The following is a 15397-nucleotide window of genomic DNA, read 5'->3' on the forward strand; positions in this document are numbered from 1 at the left end:
TCCACCCACATGACCTCAGGGTGCCTCAGGGACCTCTTTCATGGTTTACTTTCTAAGGTAACGGCGAGGGGCAAGGCTCCAACATGGGTATTTGGGGGGACACAATCCTGTGAATAACAAGGAGACTTTGAAACTAAGTACCCTTTCCTCACCCTGCGTTCAGCCGGTAGTTTCCGCACGTGTGGAGGATTTTCTAGCTACGTCTTTCTCTCCTTCTGTACTTATGAGTGGGCATTCTTCTGAAGGATGATCTTTCTCTTCCCCACGTTTATTTATGCCCATATTCATTTTAGTATGGCTATGCGGGATTTTATTACATTTAATAGGTTATAGCCTATTACTATCATTATTTACTTCTGTGTTCCAATTGTTCTAAATTTGGCCAGTAAGAGCGCCTTTAAGCTGGTTTCTATCTTTTTGACATGTGCCTATTTTTTTTTTTTTTTGGTATTGTTCTATTTTTAAGAGCAGTTTTAGGCTAACAGCAAAATTGAGCCGGAAGTACAGAGATTTCCCATATACCCTCTGTCCCTCCCCACACGCAACCTCCCCCGTATCGTTACCCTGTGTCCTGTGCCCATGACGTTTTGAGTACTTCCTAGAATTTTTACGCTTTTTAATTCATTCCCTAACACCTTCAGACTTTTTTATAATGTCCAGATCTTAGAGTTGTTTTCTGTAAGCAGTATGTATGCGGCGATGGTTGCCGGGGGGCGGGGGGGCAGGGTCTTTCAATAAGGTATTACTTCACCACGTGAGAAAGTAGAAATCGTCCGTATTTCTTTTGTTACCTCAACGCATCATCTGTGCCTTTTACTTGGAGGGTTTGAGCCATTCGCAGTTAGTGAAGTCACTGATGTGGTGGGGCTCAAGTCTACTGTTTTGCTGCTTGTTTGCTAACTTCTCCCATTTAATTTGTTCCTTTGTTTCTTTCCCCCTGCCTTCTTGCGGGTTAATCGATTACTCTTTGTATTCCATTTAATTCTCCTTAATGGGTTTTCAGCTATACCTCTTTGTGTTATTTTTACTTGCTTCTCTGGGATTCCAATATGTGTTCTTAACCCATCGTCGTCCAGCTCGAGCGAGTGTTATATCAGCTCACATATAACATCAGATGCCTGCTGTAATAGAATTCCATTTATTCCCTGCAGTCGTTTGGACTATTGTTATACATTTTACTTCTATATAAGTTATAAGCCCTATTGTTTAGCCATTAAATAATTAACAGCCTTTTAAGGGATTAGAAAAATACTGTTTTATATATACTTACAGAGTAACCATTTCCAACACTCCACATTGCTCTCTGAATATCAGAATTTCCATCTGTTATCATTTTCCTGCAGCTTAAAGAACTGCCATCAGTATTTCTTAAAATGCAAGTCTGTTGGCAAGGAATCCTCTTGGGTTTCATTTGCCCAAGAATGCCACTATTTGTCCTTATTTTTTAAAAGACATTTTTGCTGGATATACAACTCTAGATGGCATTTTTTTTCTTTTACCATTTTAAAGATGTTATTCTGTCATCTATAACCTCAGTGATGTCTGATGAGAAGCCAGTTAAAATTATCGTTCTCTAGTACGCAATGTGCCTTTTTTCTCTGACTCCTTTTAAGACTTTTTTTTTTAATTTGTTTTTAACGTTTATTCATTTTTGAGACAGAGAGAGACAGAGCATGAATGGGGGAGGGCCAGAGAGAGGGAGACACAGAATCTGAAACAGGCTCCAGGCTCTGAGCTCTCAGCACAGAGCCCGACGTGGGGCTCGAACTCACGGACCGCGAGCTCATGACCTGAGCTGAAGTCGGCCGCTTAACCGACCGAGCCACCCAGGCGCCCCTGAGACTTTTGTTTTTATCTTTAGCTTTTACAAGTTTTGCTATTGTATACCTAGGTAGGTTTTCTTTGTATGTACTCTCCTTTGGCCCACTGAGATTCTTAATCTGTGGGTTCATGCTTTCTGTGAAATTGTGACTTTTATTTTCACTATGCTTATTTTAAATATTTTTTCTTCTCTTTTATTCCTCTTTCTTCTTCTTCAAGGACCCCAGTCACATAGACACTAGATGGCTCAGTGGTATCCTTCAGTCCACAGAGACTCTGAGGTTTTAAAATCTTTTTTCTTTCTGAGTTTCAGTTTGGCTAATTTCTATTGATCTGTTTTCAAGTTCACTGATGCTTTCTTCTGCAGTGTCCAGTCTGCCCTTCAGTACATTTTTCATCTCAGATATTGTGTTTTCCAGTTTTGGGGTTTTCATTGGATTCCTTTGTAGAAGTGTCATTTCTCTCTTGATATTCCCTCTCACAATGGGAACATCTGCACAATCTGTCCATCTTTTCTTGTAAAGCTTTTAAACACTTCGGGACACCTGGGTGGATTGGTCGGTTGAGTGTGCGACTTTGCTCAGGTCATGATCTCGTGGTTAATGAGTTCGAGATCCACATTGGGCTCACCGCTTTCAGTGTGGAGCCCACTTTGGATCCTCTGTCCCTCTCTCTCTGCCCCTCCCCTGCTTGCATTCTCTCTCTCAAAAATGAATAAACATTAAAAAAAATGTTAAACATATCTACAGTATTTATTTTAAGTATTTAAGTCAAGCAATTCTAGCATCTGGATTTTTGCCAGTTTGCTTCTTGTGACCAATTTTTTTCATTTGATTATGAGTCACATTTTCTCACTCCTTTGCATGCCTAGTAATTTGATTTCATTTTATGTATTGTATTGTATTGTATTGTATTGTATTTTTATTTTATTTTTGAGAGAGAGAGAGAGAGAGAGAGAAAGCACAAGCAGGGGAGGGGCAGAGGGAGAGGAAGAAAGAGAATCTTAAGCAAGTTCCATTCCCAGTGTGGAGCCTTATGTGGGGCTCAATCTCACAACCGTGAGATCTGGACCTCAGCTGAAATCAAGAGTCAAAACCTTAAGCGACTGAGCCACCCAGGTGCCTCTCATGTCTAGTAATTTCAGATTAAACAATAGACATTGTGAGTGATATCTTTGTAGAAGCTCTGGATTCTGTTACTCTCTTCTCAAGAGTGTGGCCTTTTGTTCCAACAGGTAACTAAATTACCGGCAATCATCTCAGTCTTGTGGGTATTTGGATCTATGCTTTTGAAGGGCAAGTTCATCCCAGTTTTCTCCTCAGTCCTATAGTGTCAGGATCTGGGACATGACCCTTACACCTAAGGCATAGAGCCCTTCTTTGGTCCGTTGAAGGACTGACATTGCAGAAACTGAACTTCAAATTCTGTCTCTCCTAAACTCATCAGCTGATTAATCTCTGCTGCCATCTTTCAGGCACCTGGGGTTGCTTTTCCTTGAGATCTTTAGGGTCTTACCTTATGTGTGTACAACTTGGAGTCAGCCAGGTGTGGAAGAAGCATTTATATGCAAATTTCGGGATACTTCCTTCCACCTCTGTGGCTCTCTCCTTTCCTGGATTTCCTCTCTGGCGTTCTGGCTCCTCTGGTTTCTCTGAACTTGAGTCTTCAGGCTCTTCAGATTGCCTCTTTCTGCTTGAGCTCATTTCTGTGTGCCATGTAAACTGGAGAGTGCCTCTAGGGGAAGACCATCACGCATATATTTCCTCTGGGATTTCCCTTGTTTTAAGTGTCAAGTCCTGTCAAGTTTTAGCCTACTTTTGGTTGTTCTTAGTGTCTTCGAACAGCTGTTTTATATGTTATCCAGAGTGCAATTATTGTCAGGGGAAAGCACAGCCTGTTACAAGCTATTCCAGTGTTATTGGAGTATTCAGACTTTTAATTTTACTTTAACTTTAAAAAACTATTATAGACTCACTGGAAGTTGCAAAAATAGTACATAGAGACCAATATATCCTTCTCCCAGCTTCCCCAATAGTGATAACTCTAGCACAGTATCAAAAAAAGGAAATTGACACTGGTAAAATACCATTAACCAGACTGCAGACCATACTCAGTTCTTATCTGCATTGATGTGTGTGTGCGTGTGTGTGTGTGTGTGTGTGTGTGTATTTCTATGCAGTGCAATCCTGTACATGTTAACCATTCATTACACATAGGAGTGCTCTTGTGGTATCCCTTTATATTCACATGACTTATATTTAATTTATATCATGTGTAAATATATTTATATTCCATTCCTGTCCCTTGGAAACCACTACTGTGTTCTCTGTGTCTATATTTTCTCATTTTAATGCTGTTATGTAAATGGAATTACACAGTTTGTAAGATTCTGAGATTGACTTTCCGTCCTGAGCACAATGCCCTTGAGATGCCTCCAGGTTGTTTTAGGTACCAACACTTTATTCTTCACTGTTCTTTTCCCCTGAAGTTTTTTAAGTAATCATTTCATTTTAGGACAGTTTAAGGTTTTTTTGGAATGATTCCAAAGGTGGAACAAAGAGTTCCTCCATACCCCCGGGCCCCGCTCCTCCTACTATTGACATCATACGTTGGTGTGGTGTTTTGCCACAATTAATGAACCAACATCAGTATGTTGTCATTAAGTCGAGTCCATATGTTATTCAGACTTCATTTTTCTCTAATGTACTTCTTCTGCCCCAGGATCCCATCCAGAATACCACATGCCATTTAAAGATTGTATTTTTTAATGTTTATTTATATTTAAGAGACATAGACAGAGTGTGAGTGGGAGAGGGGCAGAGAGAGAGAGGGAGACAGAGAGTCTATTTAGTTATCATACCTTCTTAGGCTCCTCTTGGCTGTGACGGTTTCTTCCACTTTCCTTGTGTTTTGTTTTCATTTATTTTTTTTTTGATGACCTTGAAGGTTTAGAGCAGTTACCAGGTGTTTTGTAGAATGTCCCCCAAATTGGAATTTGTCCGACGCTTTTTTCATGGCTAGAATGGGATGATGTGTTTCGGGGAGGAAGACCTCAGAGGTGAAGAGATATTCCCATTGTATCGCATCAAAGGCGCGTGCCTTCAAGACACCCTGTCACTGTTGATGTTAATCTGCATCACCTGGCTTGAGGTAGTGTTTTTCAGGTTTCTCCATTGTGAAGCTACTCTCTTTCTCTTTCTTTCATATCGTCCTCTTTGGAAGAAAATCACTACGTGCAATCTATACCCGAGGAATAGGAAATAGGTTCCACCTCGTTAAGGACTCACTGTCTACACCATTATCTGGAATTCGGCCCTGGAGATTGTGACCATTCATTCATTCATGCATTTCTGCATTTCTGTATTTGTTTATATCAATATGGACTCGTGGATATTTATTTTATACTTGAGGTTATAATCTGATACTATGGCACCTACTTTGTCATCCAGATTGTCTCAGCTTTGACTGTTGGGAGCTCTCTCAATTGGCCACTTTATCCCATTGACATAGTTCACATCACTGTGAATTTTCTGGTTTGGTTTTTGGAGCACTTTCTTACTTTCTGGCACTGTAAAATGCCCCAGGCTCATCTGGTGCTTCCTCGACCCAGTCCTAAATCAGTCATTTTCCCAAGCAGTCCTGTTCCTTTTACTGAAGAATGGTGTTGGAGCTGACATCTGGGTGCAAGATGTGTCCACTGGTGCTGGAGCATCATTGCTTCTAGGCCCTCTAAGCCCCCGGAGCCAGGGGGCGTGCCTGCTCCTACTGACCCATGTGCACGCAGCTCCACACACGCCAAGTGCAATCATCTGTACTTGTATCTCTCTTTTTGAAAAAAATTTGTTCAACATTTATTTATTTTTGAGAGACAGAGTATGAGTGGGGGAGGGGCAGAAAGAGAGAGGGAGACACAGTATCCGAAGGAGGCTCCAGGCTCTGAGCTGTCAGCGCAGAGCCCGACGTGGGGCTCGAACCCACGAGCCATGAGATCATGACCTGAGCCGAAGTCAGACGCCCAACTGATTGAGCCACCCAGGCGCCCCTGTATTTATATTATTCTAACATGAGTTCATGGTGACGTCTCTACCTCCAGTCCACCATCACATGGGTCATTCTAGACTGTTTCCCTTGCTGGTCTGGAACTTCCTACTCCAACAGTGAGAAACCTGGTTCCCACCATCTGCCATCTTTTATTTAATGTTCAAGTCTAGTGTTCGTGCGTAGTGCTATCATAATTGTTAACCTCTAACCTCATGGGAAGCTGGGTTTTGAACTAGAATACAGTGCTTGTATATAGTTCTTTTTGCCTCTAGTCTGACAGATTCCATTATGTTCAAAGTAACTTAAGTCAGCACCTTCCTCCCCGCCTCTCTTCAGTAAGGTGGGGTCATACATTCACGTTCTGCATGCTATCCTGGGCTAGAATTCAGATTTAATTTCCATATCTCATAGTTCATTCTTTGCACTGCAGAGTTCTCTGGGTTTTGACCAACGTATGGTATCATGCATTCACCATATAATACACAATAGTTTCGCTGCCCTTGAGTATCCATTTTGCCCCACCTATTTAACCCTTCCCTCCAACCCTCTGGCCACCATGGATGTTTTTACTCTGTATAGTTTTGCCTTTCCTGGAATGTCGTATAATTGGAACCATACGCTATGCAGCCTTTTCAAACAGGCTCCATACACTTAGCAAGAGACGTTTGATGTTAACCCCTATCTTTCGGTGAGCCAACAGATCGTTTCTTTTTATTGCTGAATAATATTCCATTGTATGGAAGAACTACAGTTTGTTTGCCTGTTTGTTTTCTTCCTTTTCCTATGAAGGACATCTTGATTGCTTCTAGTTTTTGGCAATTATGAAAAACCTTGCTATAAACACTCGTATGCAGGTTTTTGTGCGGACATACATTTTCAACTCAGTTGGGTAAATACCGAGGAGTTTGATGGATCATATGGTAAGGCTATGTTTAACTTTCTAAGAAACCACCAAACTGTCTTCCAAAGTGGCTGTGCCGCTTTGATTTCCCACCAGCGACAAATGAGAGCTTCTGTTGCTCTGTGCACTCACTAGCAACTGGCACTGGGTTTTAGCCAAACTGACAGGTACGTACCGGTATCTTGTTGTTGTTTCAAATTCCAAGTCCATAAAGACACATGACATGGAGCGCCTTTCATGTTTATTTACAACGGGTACATCTTCTTTGATGAGAAGTCTGTTCAGATCTCCTTCCGACGTTTTAATTAGGTTGTTGCCCTATTGTTGTATCTCAAGGATTCTTTCTTTATTCTGGATACAATTCTCTAGCAGATATGTGTTGTGCCAATGTCCACCCCCCCCCTCCCCCAACATGTGGATTGTCTTTTCAATCTCTTAATGGTGGCTTTTGCAGAAAAAGAATTTTTAATTTCAGCAGCATACAATCTATCACCTTTTTCTTTCGTGGGGCAAACTGTTGGTGTTGCATCGAAATGCTCATTATTGAACCCAAGGTCAAGGAGAAGTCTTCCTGTTTTCTCCTAGGGGGGTTTATAGTTCCATATTTTAAATTCAGGTTTCTGATCTGTTTCCCTTTGATTCCTGAAGATCATTCCTGAATATAGATGACAGTGGTCAATAGTTCTATAACTTCTGCCTTTGGGATTTCTCTAAATGGGCTATGTCCCTTTTCTCTGGCTGCTCTCAGGAATTTTGCTTTGTCTTTAGTTTTCAGGTGTTTGATTACAGTGTTTCTTGGCGTGGATTTCTTTGGGTTTATTCTGTTTGGGATTTGCTCAGGTTTTTGAATTCAAGCCTTTGGCCAAATGAGGGGAATATTCAGCCATTATTTCTTGAAATCTTTTTTCACACCCACCTGTTCCCCCTCTCCTTCTGGGACTCCAACGCCATGAGTGTTAGAACCCTTGTAATGGTCTCACAGGTCCTTGGGATTTTGTTCACTTTTTTTCCCCCAATCTGTCTTTTCTCTGCCTCATATTGGTCCTTTGAGTGCTAGTGACCTGTCTTTGAGTTCACGGCTTCCCTCCTTCATCATCTCTAATCCACCGCTGGGCTCACTAGTGAGGTTACTTTGATCACAGTTACTGTATTATTTTATTTATTTATTTTTTTACTTTTGAAATTTCCCTCCGGTGCTATTTTATATCGTCTATTTCTTTGCCGAGATTTTCTTTTTCTTTTCGTTTGTTTCAAGCATGTCCGTAATTGCTGTTGAAGCATTTTGTGATTGCTGCTTTATAATCTTTGTCGGATAATTCCAACATCTGATTAATCTCAATGTTGGCGTCCGTCGATTGTTGTTGTCTCATTCAAGTTGTGATTGCCCTGGTTCGTGGTACGATGAGTGATTTCTTTATTGTATCCAGGATGTTTGGGGCATTATGTAACACGACTCTGGATCCCATTTAATCTCCCTGTTAGCAGGCAGTCACCCTGTTTAGGTGTGGCGTGTAGGCATGGGTCGGGGCAGGTGTCCAGCTTCCTGCCTTGTGCCTTTAACACCACCCAAGCTAAGCGATTTGCCCATTCGGGCCACCTTGGTGCCAAAGGGTAAGACTGGAAGTTCAGCTTTCCCTTGACCTTGCCGGGAAGGGTTTGGGTGGCAGTTTGGCTCCCTCCTGAGCCCCACCGGCACCCGCTGGGAGGAGTTCCGACCAGCATGGCCTCACGCTGCCTCCTTCTGCTTCATGGATTCCAGGTCATGGTGGATGTTCGGCTCTGAGCTGGACCCCACCGACACCCTTGTGGGAGGTGGGCGATAACCATGCTTGGGCTGCCCCGGTCCGTCCTGTCGCTGTGACCGGTGTGGAGACAGAGTTCTCTGCTCACTTGCCCTGGCAGGCAGGCAGTTTCTCACTGGTGTTTGGCTGGAGTGGGGCAGGTCTTTTCAAAGAAGATTTTGCTCTGCTAAGCTGCCCTGTTCCCTTTGGCTACAGGGAACAGTTTCTTCTTGGGGCTCTTCCTGTCCATGCCTTGTGGTGGTTTGGGCTGCATCTCTGGAAGCCAGAGACACTGCCTAGGGACCCACTGCCATGCTGTGCCCATAGTCCCAAGGTCCTGTGGCAGTTCCTTCCATCTTTCCCAGGTTTGCTGTTACACCCCGGGTAATCTTTGCTGTGAGAGGGACCGGGGAGAAAGGGGAAGCCCTCCGTCTCGGCTGGAACTGGAAATTCCTATTGCAACTTTCATCCCCACAACCCTTTCCAAAGAGAACAAAGTTCTCAAAGTTCCCCAAAGAGGCCGGCGAACCCCCTTAGAGACGACAATCTTTGGTGCACAAGACTCATGAGAAGTGTCTGTAAAGGAAAAGTTTTACCTTTAGAGCTGGTAAAATAGCTTTCTAGGTTGTTATGTAAAGGAACGCACAACTTACAAAGGCTCTCATAGAATTTGCAGGTTCTTGAGGCTCAGATCTGGACTCCTTGGTTTGGGCTGAGGTGTGAGACGAGGGTCCCCGTGACCCTGCAGCTCCCCCCAGCTCTGCCTGAATGCGTGAGGGATAGGGAGGGTCCAGACTTGCCTCCAACCGGGAGAATATGGCAAAGCGAGCCAGATTTTGCAGACGTAGCTGATAACCCAAATCAGTTCATCAGGAGGAATATTTTACTTGGTGGGTCTGACTCAGAGACACGGGGCCCTCCCTGAGGTCAGACCCCCTCCTTCCGGCCTTGAAGCTGCCATGGTTCCTGAGCTGCAAGGAAATGAAGTCTGCCAACTACCCGAAAGAGCTTGGAAGCAGATTTGCCCCCAGTTGAGCCTCCGGATGAGAACACAGCCACCCCTCCACCCAACACCTTGACTGTAGGCCTGTGAGATGCCGGACAGAGGACCCAACTTGGCCGTGCCCAGACTTCTGCCCCCAGAAACAGTGAGAAGGGAAATGCGTGCCTCTCCAAGCCCCTGGGTTACGGTACTCTGCTGTGCAGTGCGGACGGTGACACAAAAGGACAGGGGCATCCGCTTTGGAGCCACGTCTGCTCAGTCACTCACCCACAGCGTCACCTCAGCATTTTTACCTGTAAAATGGAGTCACCAGGCCTGGCTCTCCATGGCTGCCGTGCGGATTAAATTCCAGAAGGCAGATGGCTCCTCAGCTGGGGCCAGGCTGTGACGGAGGGAGGGTCCGTGACCGGGGCCACGACAGAGGATACAACGTGGCCTGCCTTTCCCCACCTGTGTGGCCAGGTCCCCAGGCAGCGCAGGGCACGCTGAGCATCACGACACTCAGAGGGTCCCTGCACCCCAGCCGGCATGAACTTCAGGACAAGGTGGGGTAACACCTCCTGTCCCTCAGCCAAAGGCCAAGCCTGGTCCCAGGCACATCAGACATCACTACTATTCTTGCCCATCAGGGCCCCCGTGTGCCTCCCCCGGATGCTCCTGACCAGGGACACCAGGGATATGGTGTGGTGCCAGGCTGAGCCCTGGAAGGTGAGACGTGGGGGGAAGCCACGGAGTTCTGAGCCTGTATCCACGCAGGTCCCGGTGACCACGTGACAGCCTTGCCCGTGTCTTCCCAGAACCCTGGGCCCTTCCCCGTCCATCAGGCAGGGAGCCGTTTGGCCGGCCGGCGCTTTGGAGGACCGCATGGCACGTGACAGTGGGCTGGGCCCTGGACGGTGGAAGATGGAAACATGGCTTAGCAGATGCACGGGGCCTGCGGAATCGCATCTCCTTGGAGCTAACATTTCAGAGCGTGCCAGGAAGCCGTCCAGCTGCCAGCGGCCGCGTCTCCACCTCAGGGCTTTCTCTGAAGCTGCAAACGTCTGCTCTGCCCATGCCCCCCCCGGCCCGAAATACTTGGGGGTTAACATCCCAGGGAGCATCCCGGGGGCCGCGGGGTAAGAACACCGGCCCTCTGCCCCCTGAGCAGGGCAGCTCTGGGCCGTGGGCTTCCTCCCGACTCCCAGAGTCCTTGGCGTTGGGGTGGGGAGGGGGTTGCCCCGTCACGTCCAGAGGGAACTTGTTTGGAAGCCCACCCACTCCCTTTCTTGGCGTTTCGGGCATCACCTTCCAAATAAACTGCTAGCATCGTCTCGGGGGCTGCTCCTCGAGGAGCCCAAACTAGGACACTAAGTAGGAAACGGACCCTGCCCTCTGGGAGGCTCACCACCTGGTAGAAGTGACTGATAGTTACCACTGGATGCCGGGGACGCCAGGGACAGATGCACAGCCCCCGAGCTGTACAAGAGGCCTGGCGCTCACGCCTTGACCTGCATCCCGGTCTGACATTCTGGGGCCTCTGAGGGTGCTGCTAGCCGACACAGAGGTGGGGAAGAGTGGCGTTTCCTGGAAAACAGGCCTGCCTGCCAGGGCACTAATCACAGGAAAAATGACAACCATTCAAGCCAACCTTCGATCGCTGATTGGGGTAAACACAGTGGGATTAAAAGAAACCACCAGAATTCCAGCTCATTTGAGCTGAAACATTACTAAGCTTGGAATCTCATCTCGTCAGGTCCCTCCAGACCCAGCCAGCCGGTGGAAAATCCGGCTAATTCAAACATGAGTGTGGGAGTCCGCTCCAGCCCGGGCCCCGAAGGTCACGAATCTGGCTGGAAGGACGGTGGGCCCCAGGCCGGCCCCGTGCAGGCCCGTGACAGCCGTGATCTCACCCGGCCCTCCCCACTGCCTGTAAGAGACATCTAGGGTCACCCAGAGAGGGCCAGGCGCTTGCTGTGGTCACACAGAGATGGGCTCTGCACCCCCGTGTGCGAATCAGCACCCGCTCCCCCTCCCAACCTCTCCAGGCCATGTCAGAGGGACAGCCCCACATGAACCTTCCCCTTGTGCAGGAAGGGCTTGGAAAGCCTGTCTGTAAAGGCATGAACAGCAAACATTTTAGGTTTTGCAAGCTGCATATGGTCTCTGTTGCATATGCCTTTGTATTTATTTTCTATGAGCCTTCAAAAATGCAAAGCCGTGCTTAGCTTACGGGCCATACAGAAATAGGTCTCTGGAAAACTTTGGCCACTGGGCTGTAAGTTTGCTGAGGCCCCGTCCACAGCAGTATGGATGTTCACGTGGCACTAATTTTCCCACTTCTGCCTCTCATAGACTCCTACTCATCCTTCACAACCCCACTCAGACGCCCCCTTCCGCGTAAGGTCTTTCCCAGCTCCTTCCCCGTAACTGCCCTCGGGCCCGGCAGGGCTTCAGGTCCGTGGCACCCACCCTTGGTGTCATCCTGCTTCCTCCTTGCCTTCAGTACCTGCATGGGCATCTTCCAGGCACCGGGGCCAGAAGGGCATGATCAGTGGAAGCACTGCTCAGTCTCAAAGGCTCCAGCATCTCCGAAGTGACCCCGTGCAGGGAAGCCGACATCCCCCAGCTCCCCCTCCTGAGTGCTGGCCGCCATGTCCGAGATACAGACCCCGGTTCTCAGGATAGCCCGGGGCAGACCTCATGGAGCAAGCTGTTGCCAGAGAAGACCCAGGGAGGAAGGACCACGGCAGCCAAGACCAGATGGGGCAGAGCTGGAGCTGGAGGAAGGACATTCTCAGGAAAGGAACAGCATCCACCAGGTCCTGAGGTGGGAAACAGGTGGCCCAATTTAGGAAGCAGTGAGCAGGGTGAGTGGGTGGGCGTCACCGTGGGTTCCCACCATTCCACAAGGGCCAGGATTCGTGTGTGCTCTGCTCTGAGGTTCCCCTGACTCCCAACACAGGCCTGGGCAGTACTGGAGCTCGCACAGAAGTGTGAGCAGGACTGTCCTTGCTCACAGACAAAGCAGACGGGGCAGCGTGGCCGTGGCAGCCTTATGGGGAGCGTCTGGGCTCTGAGGGCCACTGACGGAGGAGGAGGGGGTTTGAAAATCAGGCTGCAGACGGGGTGTGGGAAGCAGGAGTTCGAGGCTGGAGCCCAGACCCCACAGTCGGCTTGAGGGGTCACTGCTGAGGGCACAAACGAGTCGTCCTCAGCTCAGCGAAGCCAATGGGGCCTGAGTGTCCACAGTCTGACGGGGACACGCCCAGCCCTTGGCCTGAACTCCTCTGAAGAAACGTACAGAGGCCAGAGACTTTCTGAGGCAAAAGACCGGGTACGTGCTCAGAGGAGGGGCAGAGGCCCCAACACAGGCTAAGCCTGGAAACTTCCACCATGCTGAGGAAACTTTTGAGCACCTGGTGACCTTGGCTCGACCTTCCCAGCTGGCAGGGCTCGGGTCAGAACCCTTCTGCGGCCCGTGTTCCCTCAGCAGGGTCCCCCAGTGAGCGCCGGGCTCTTTGGAAGGCAGACCTTGCCTGCTGTGGCTGGGTGGCTGGGGACGGGCTGATTTCCCACTCGGCCCCCCCCTCCTCCGCCCCCTCCTGCCTCGCCAGCTTCAAAGGCCTCCCCTCCACAGGCAGAGCTCACGGCCTCGGAATTCCAGGCCCTCCAGGCCCTGTGCGTTAGGCGCCCCTCGTGTGCCAGACCGGGATGGAAAACATACTCGCACAGCCTTAATGTAAAGCGTGTGTGACCGGCCGAGCCGCGGCCACAGACGCAGAGTCGGCCAGTGACCCCAAGCCCCGGGCTCAGCTGGGGCGGCTTGCGGGGTTCTGCCCCAGCTCGAAGCCACCCGCTGCCACTGGCCATGCCTGGGCCACGGGGGGCTCGAGCTGTCCCCCACCCACACCCCTCTGATTCTGGCCCTGCTCAGATAAGGTCTGGGGCCCCGGGGAAGGGCCAGGCTTAAAGCTGCCAGCGGCCTTCCCTCCAGGGCCTCCCGAACAGGCCTAAGCCCCTGAGATGGGCTTCAAGGCGGCCTCCGCTGAGCCCCCTCACAGCCCTGTCTGCTGCCCTTCTGGAGAAAACCGCAGCCCTCCCGCGCCCCCCCCCCCCCGGCAGGCAGAACAATGCCCCCCAAAGACGCGTGCGCCCCAATCCTTGGAACCTAGGAATATGTCACCTTACAGGCAAAGGGACTCTGTGGGTGTGATTAGGTTAAGGACCTCGAGAGGGGCGGACGATCCTGGATCATGGGGGGGCGGGGGCCGATGTCATCACAGGGCTCACACAAGGGAAGGAGGCAGAGGTCAGAGTCTCAGAGGCTAGGACAACGGAAGTGGAGGCCAGAGTGATACCACCGAGAGCCGAGGACCGCGAGCGGCCTCTCAAAGCTGGGAAGGGCAAGGAACAGATCCCCGCTAGAGCCCCCAGAAGGGGCCAACGCCACAGACACCTTGATTCTCGCTGCATTTGGGACTGCTGACCTCTGGAACCGTACAGAATTCCAGATGCCACGTTTGTGGTCGTTCATTACAGCGGCAGCCGGAGACTCGTCCGCACCGGCCGCCAGTGCCCCCCCCCACACCCCGCACGCGGCCCCCCGCCTGCACCAGCCGCTCCCCTCCCGGGGCTCCCCGGGTTCCGATTCTGCTCCGGCGGCATCGCTCGGCAGGTGGATCACTGGCGACCTCCCACCAGCCCCACCGAACGGCCCCCTGGGTGGCTCCGGGGCTGCTGTCTTCTCCGGCTCGCACGCGTTCGGTTCTGTCGCACCCCGTGCTCCCGACCCCCCAGCATGGTCCACCCGCCAGCCCAGGTCCCACTGAGGCCACGGTGGGCTGCAGGGGGACAGCCGGACTGCTTCTTCCTCGGGCACAGGGGCTTGCAGAGCAAGTTCTGGACCCCGGCACCTCCTGACCCCTCCCTCCTGCAGCCACACAGGGGGCGCACAGTAGCATGATGGCCACCAGCCGGGAAGGGCTGCGAGGGTCTCTCCCGGGGGACTGCAGCGAGCTGGACAGGAAGGGGCAGAAACGCCACCCCCACCCGAGGCCTGAAAAACCAGCTGCTTTCGGCAGGTCCCGCAACCAAGAGATGGAGACAGTGCACTGGGGGGACAGCGTGGGGGGTGGGGGGCTGGCCCCTGAGCCCCCACCCCAGAACAGGCGTGGAAGGCCCCGTGAGCACTCTGGTTAAGCAGCTCGTGTAGGGGATAGCCTGCCTGGCCAAGGTCCCCAAGCCCCCAGACCCAAGCGCTGACTCGGAAACCACTATTCCATGATGTCTCCTGGGAGCTGGTTGTACCCAGTCACACACGTCCTGCTGCGGTCGGAGGAGAGTGGTTGCAGAATGTCTGCAGTCAGTGAGGAAATCTGCTCAGAAGCGACACAGGGTCCGAGGACCAGGTCGGCGTCTGAGAGCACAGGAGTGAGACTCTAGTCCTAGACGGTCAAGGGCGTGGGCCCTAGGGAGGGAAGAGGCTTCAGGGAGGGGACACAGCACGTGCAAAGCCAGAGGCCGGCCCCACGTACACCCCGCCCTCGGCCTCACACCTGTTCCCACCGTGTCGGGGGCATTGCCCTCGCTCCGTGGGGTCCAAGGCGAGAGCTTTAAAGACGGACAAGGAGTGAGTGGGCAGCACGCGTCCGGCCGACACAGGGAGGGAGCCGTCCCTGCAAATAAAGGCAGAACCTTCTAAGCGGAATTGGTGGGTCCGAGCACCCGTGTGTTTTGCGTTAAGGCATATCCTGCCAAACCAGCCCCCCTCCCCCACCGCAGTGTGGTCCCAGTGCACGTGGCTGTGGATGTGTTCGCGGGTGCCCACGCCGCATGCCCTGGTTAGCCCCGGATGTTGGGCCGGTGTCA

This window comes from Acinonyx jubatus, chromosome B3 (genome assembly GCF_027475565.1).
Source record: "Acinonyx jubatus isolate Ajub_Pintada_27869175 chromosome B3, VMU_Ajub_asm_v1.0, whole genome shotgun sequence".
Taxonomy (NCBI): domain Eukaryota; kingdom Metazoa; phylum Chordata; class Mammalia; order Carnivora; family Felidae; genus Acinonyx; species Acinonyx jubatus.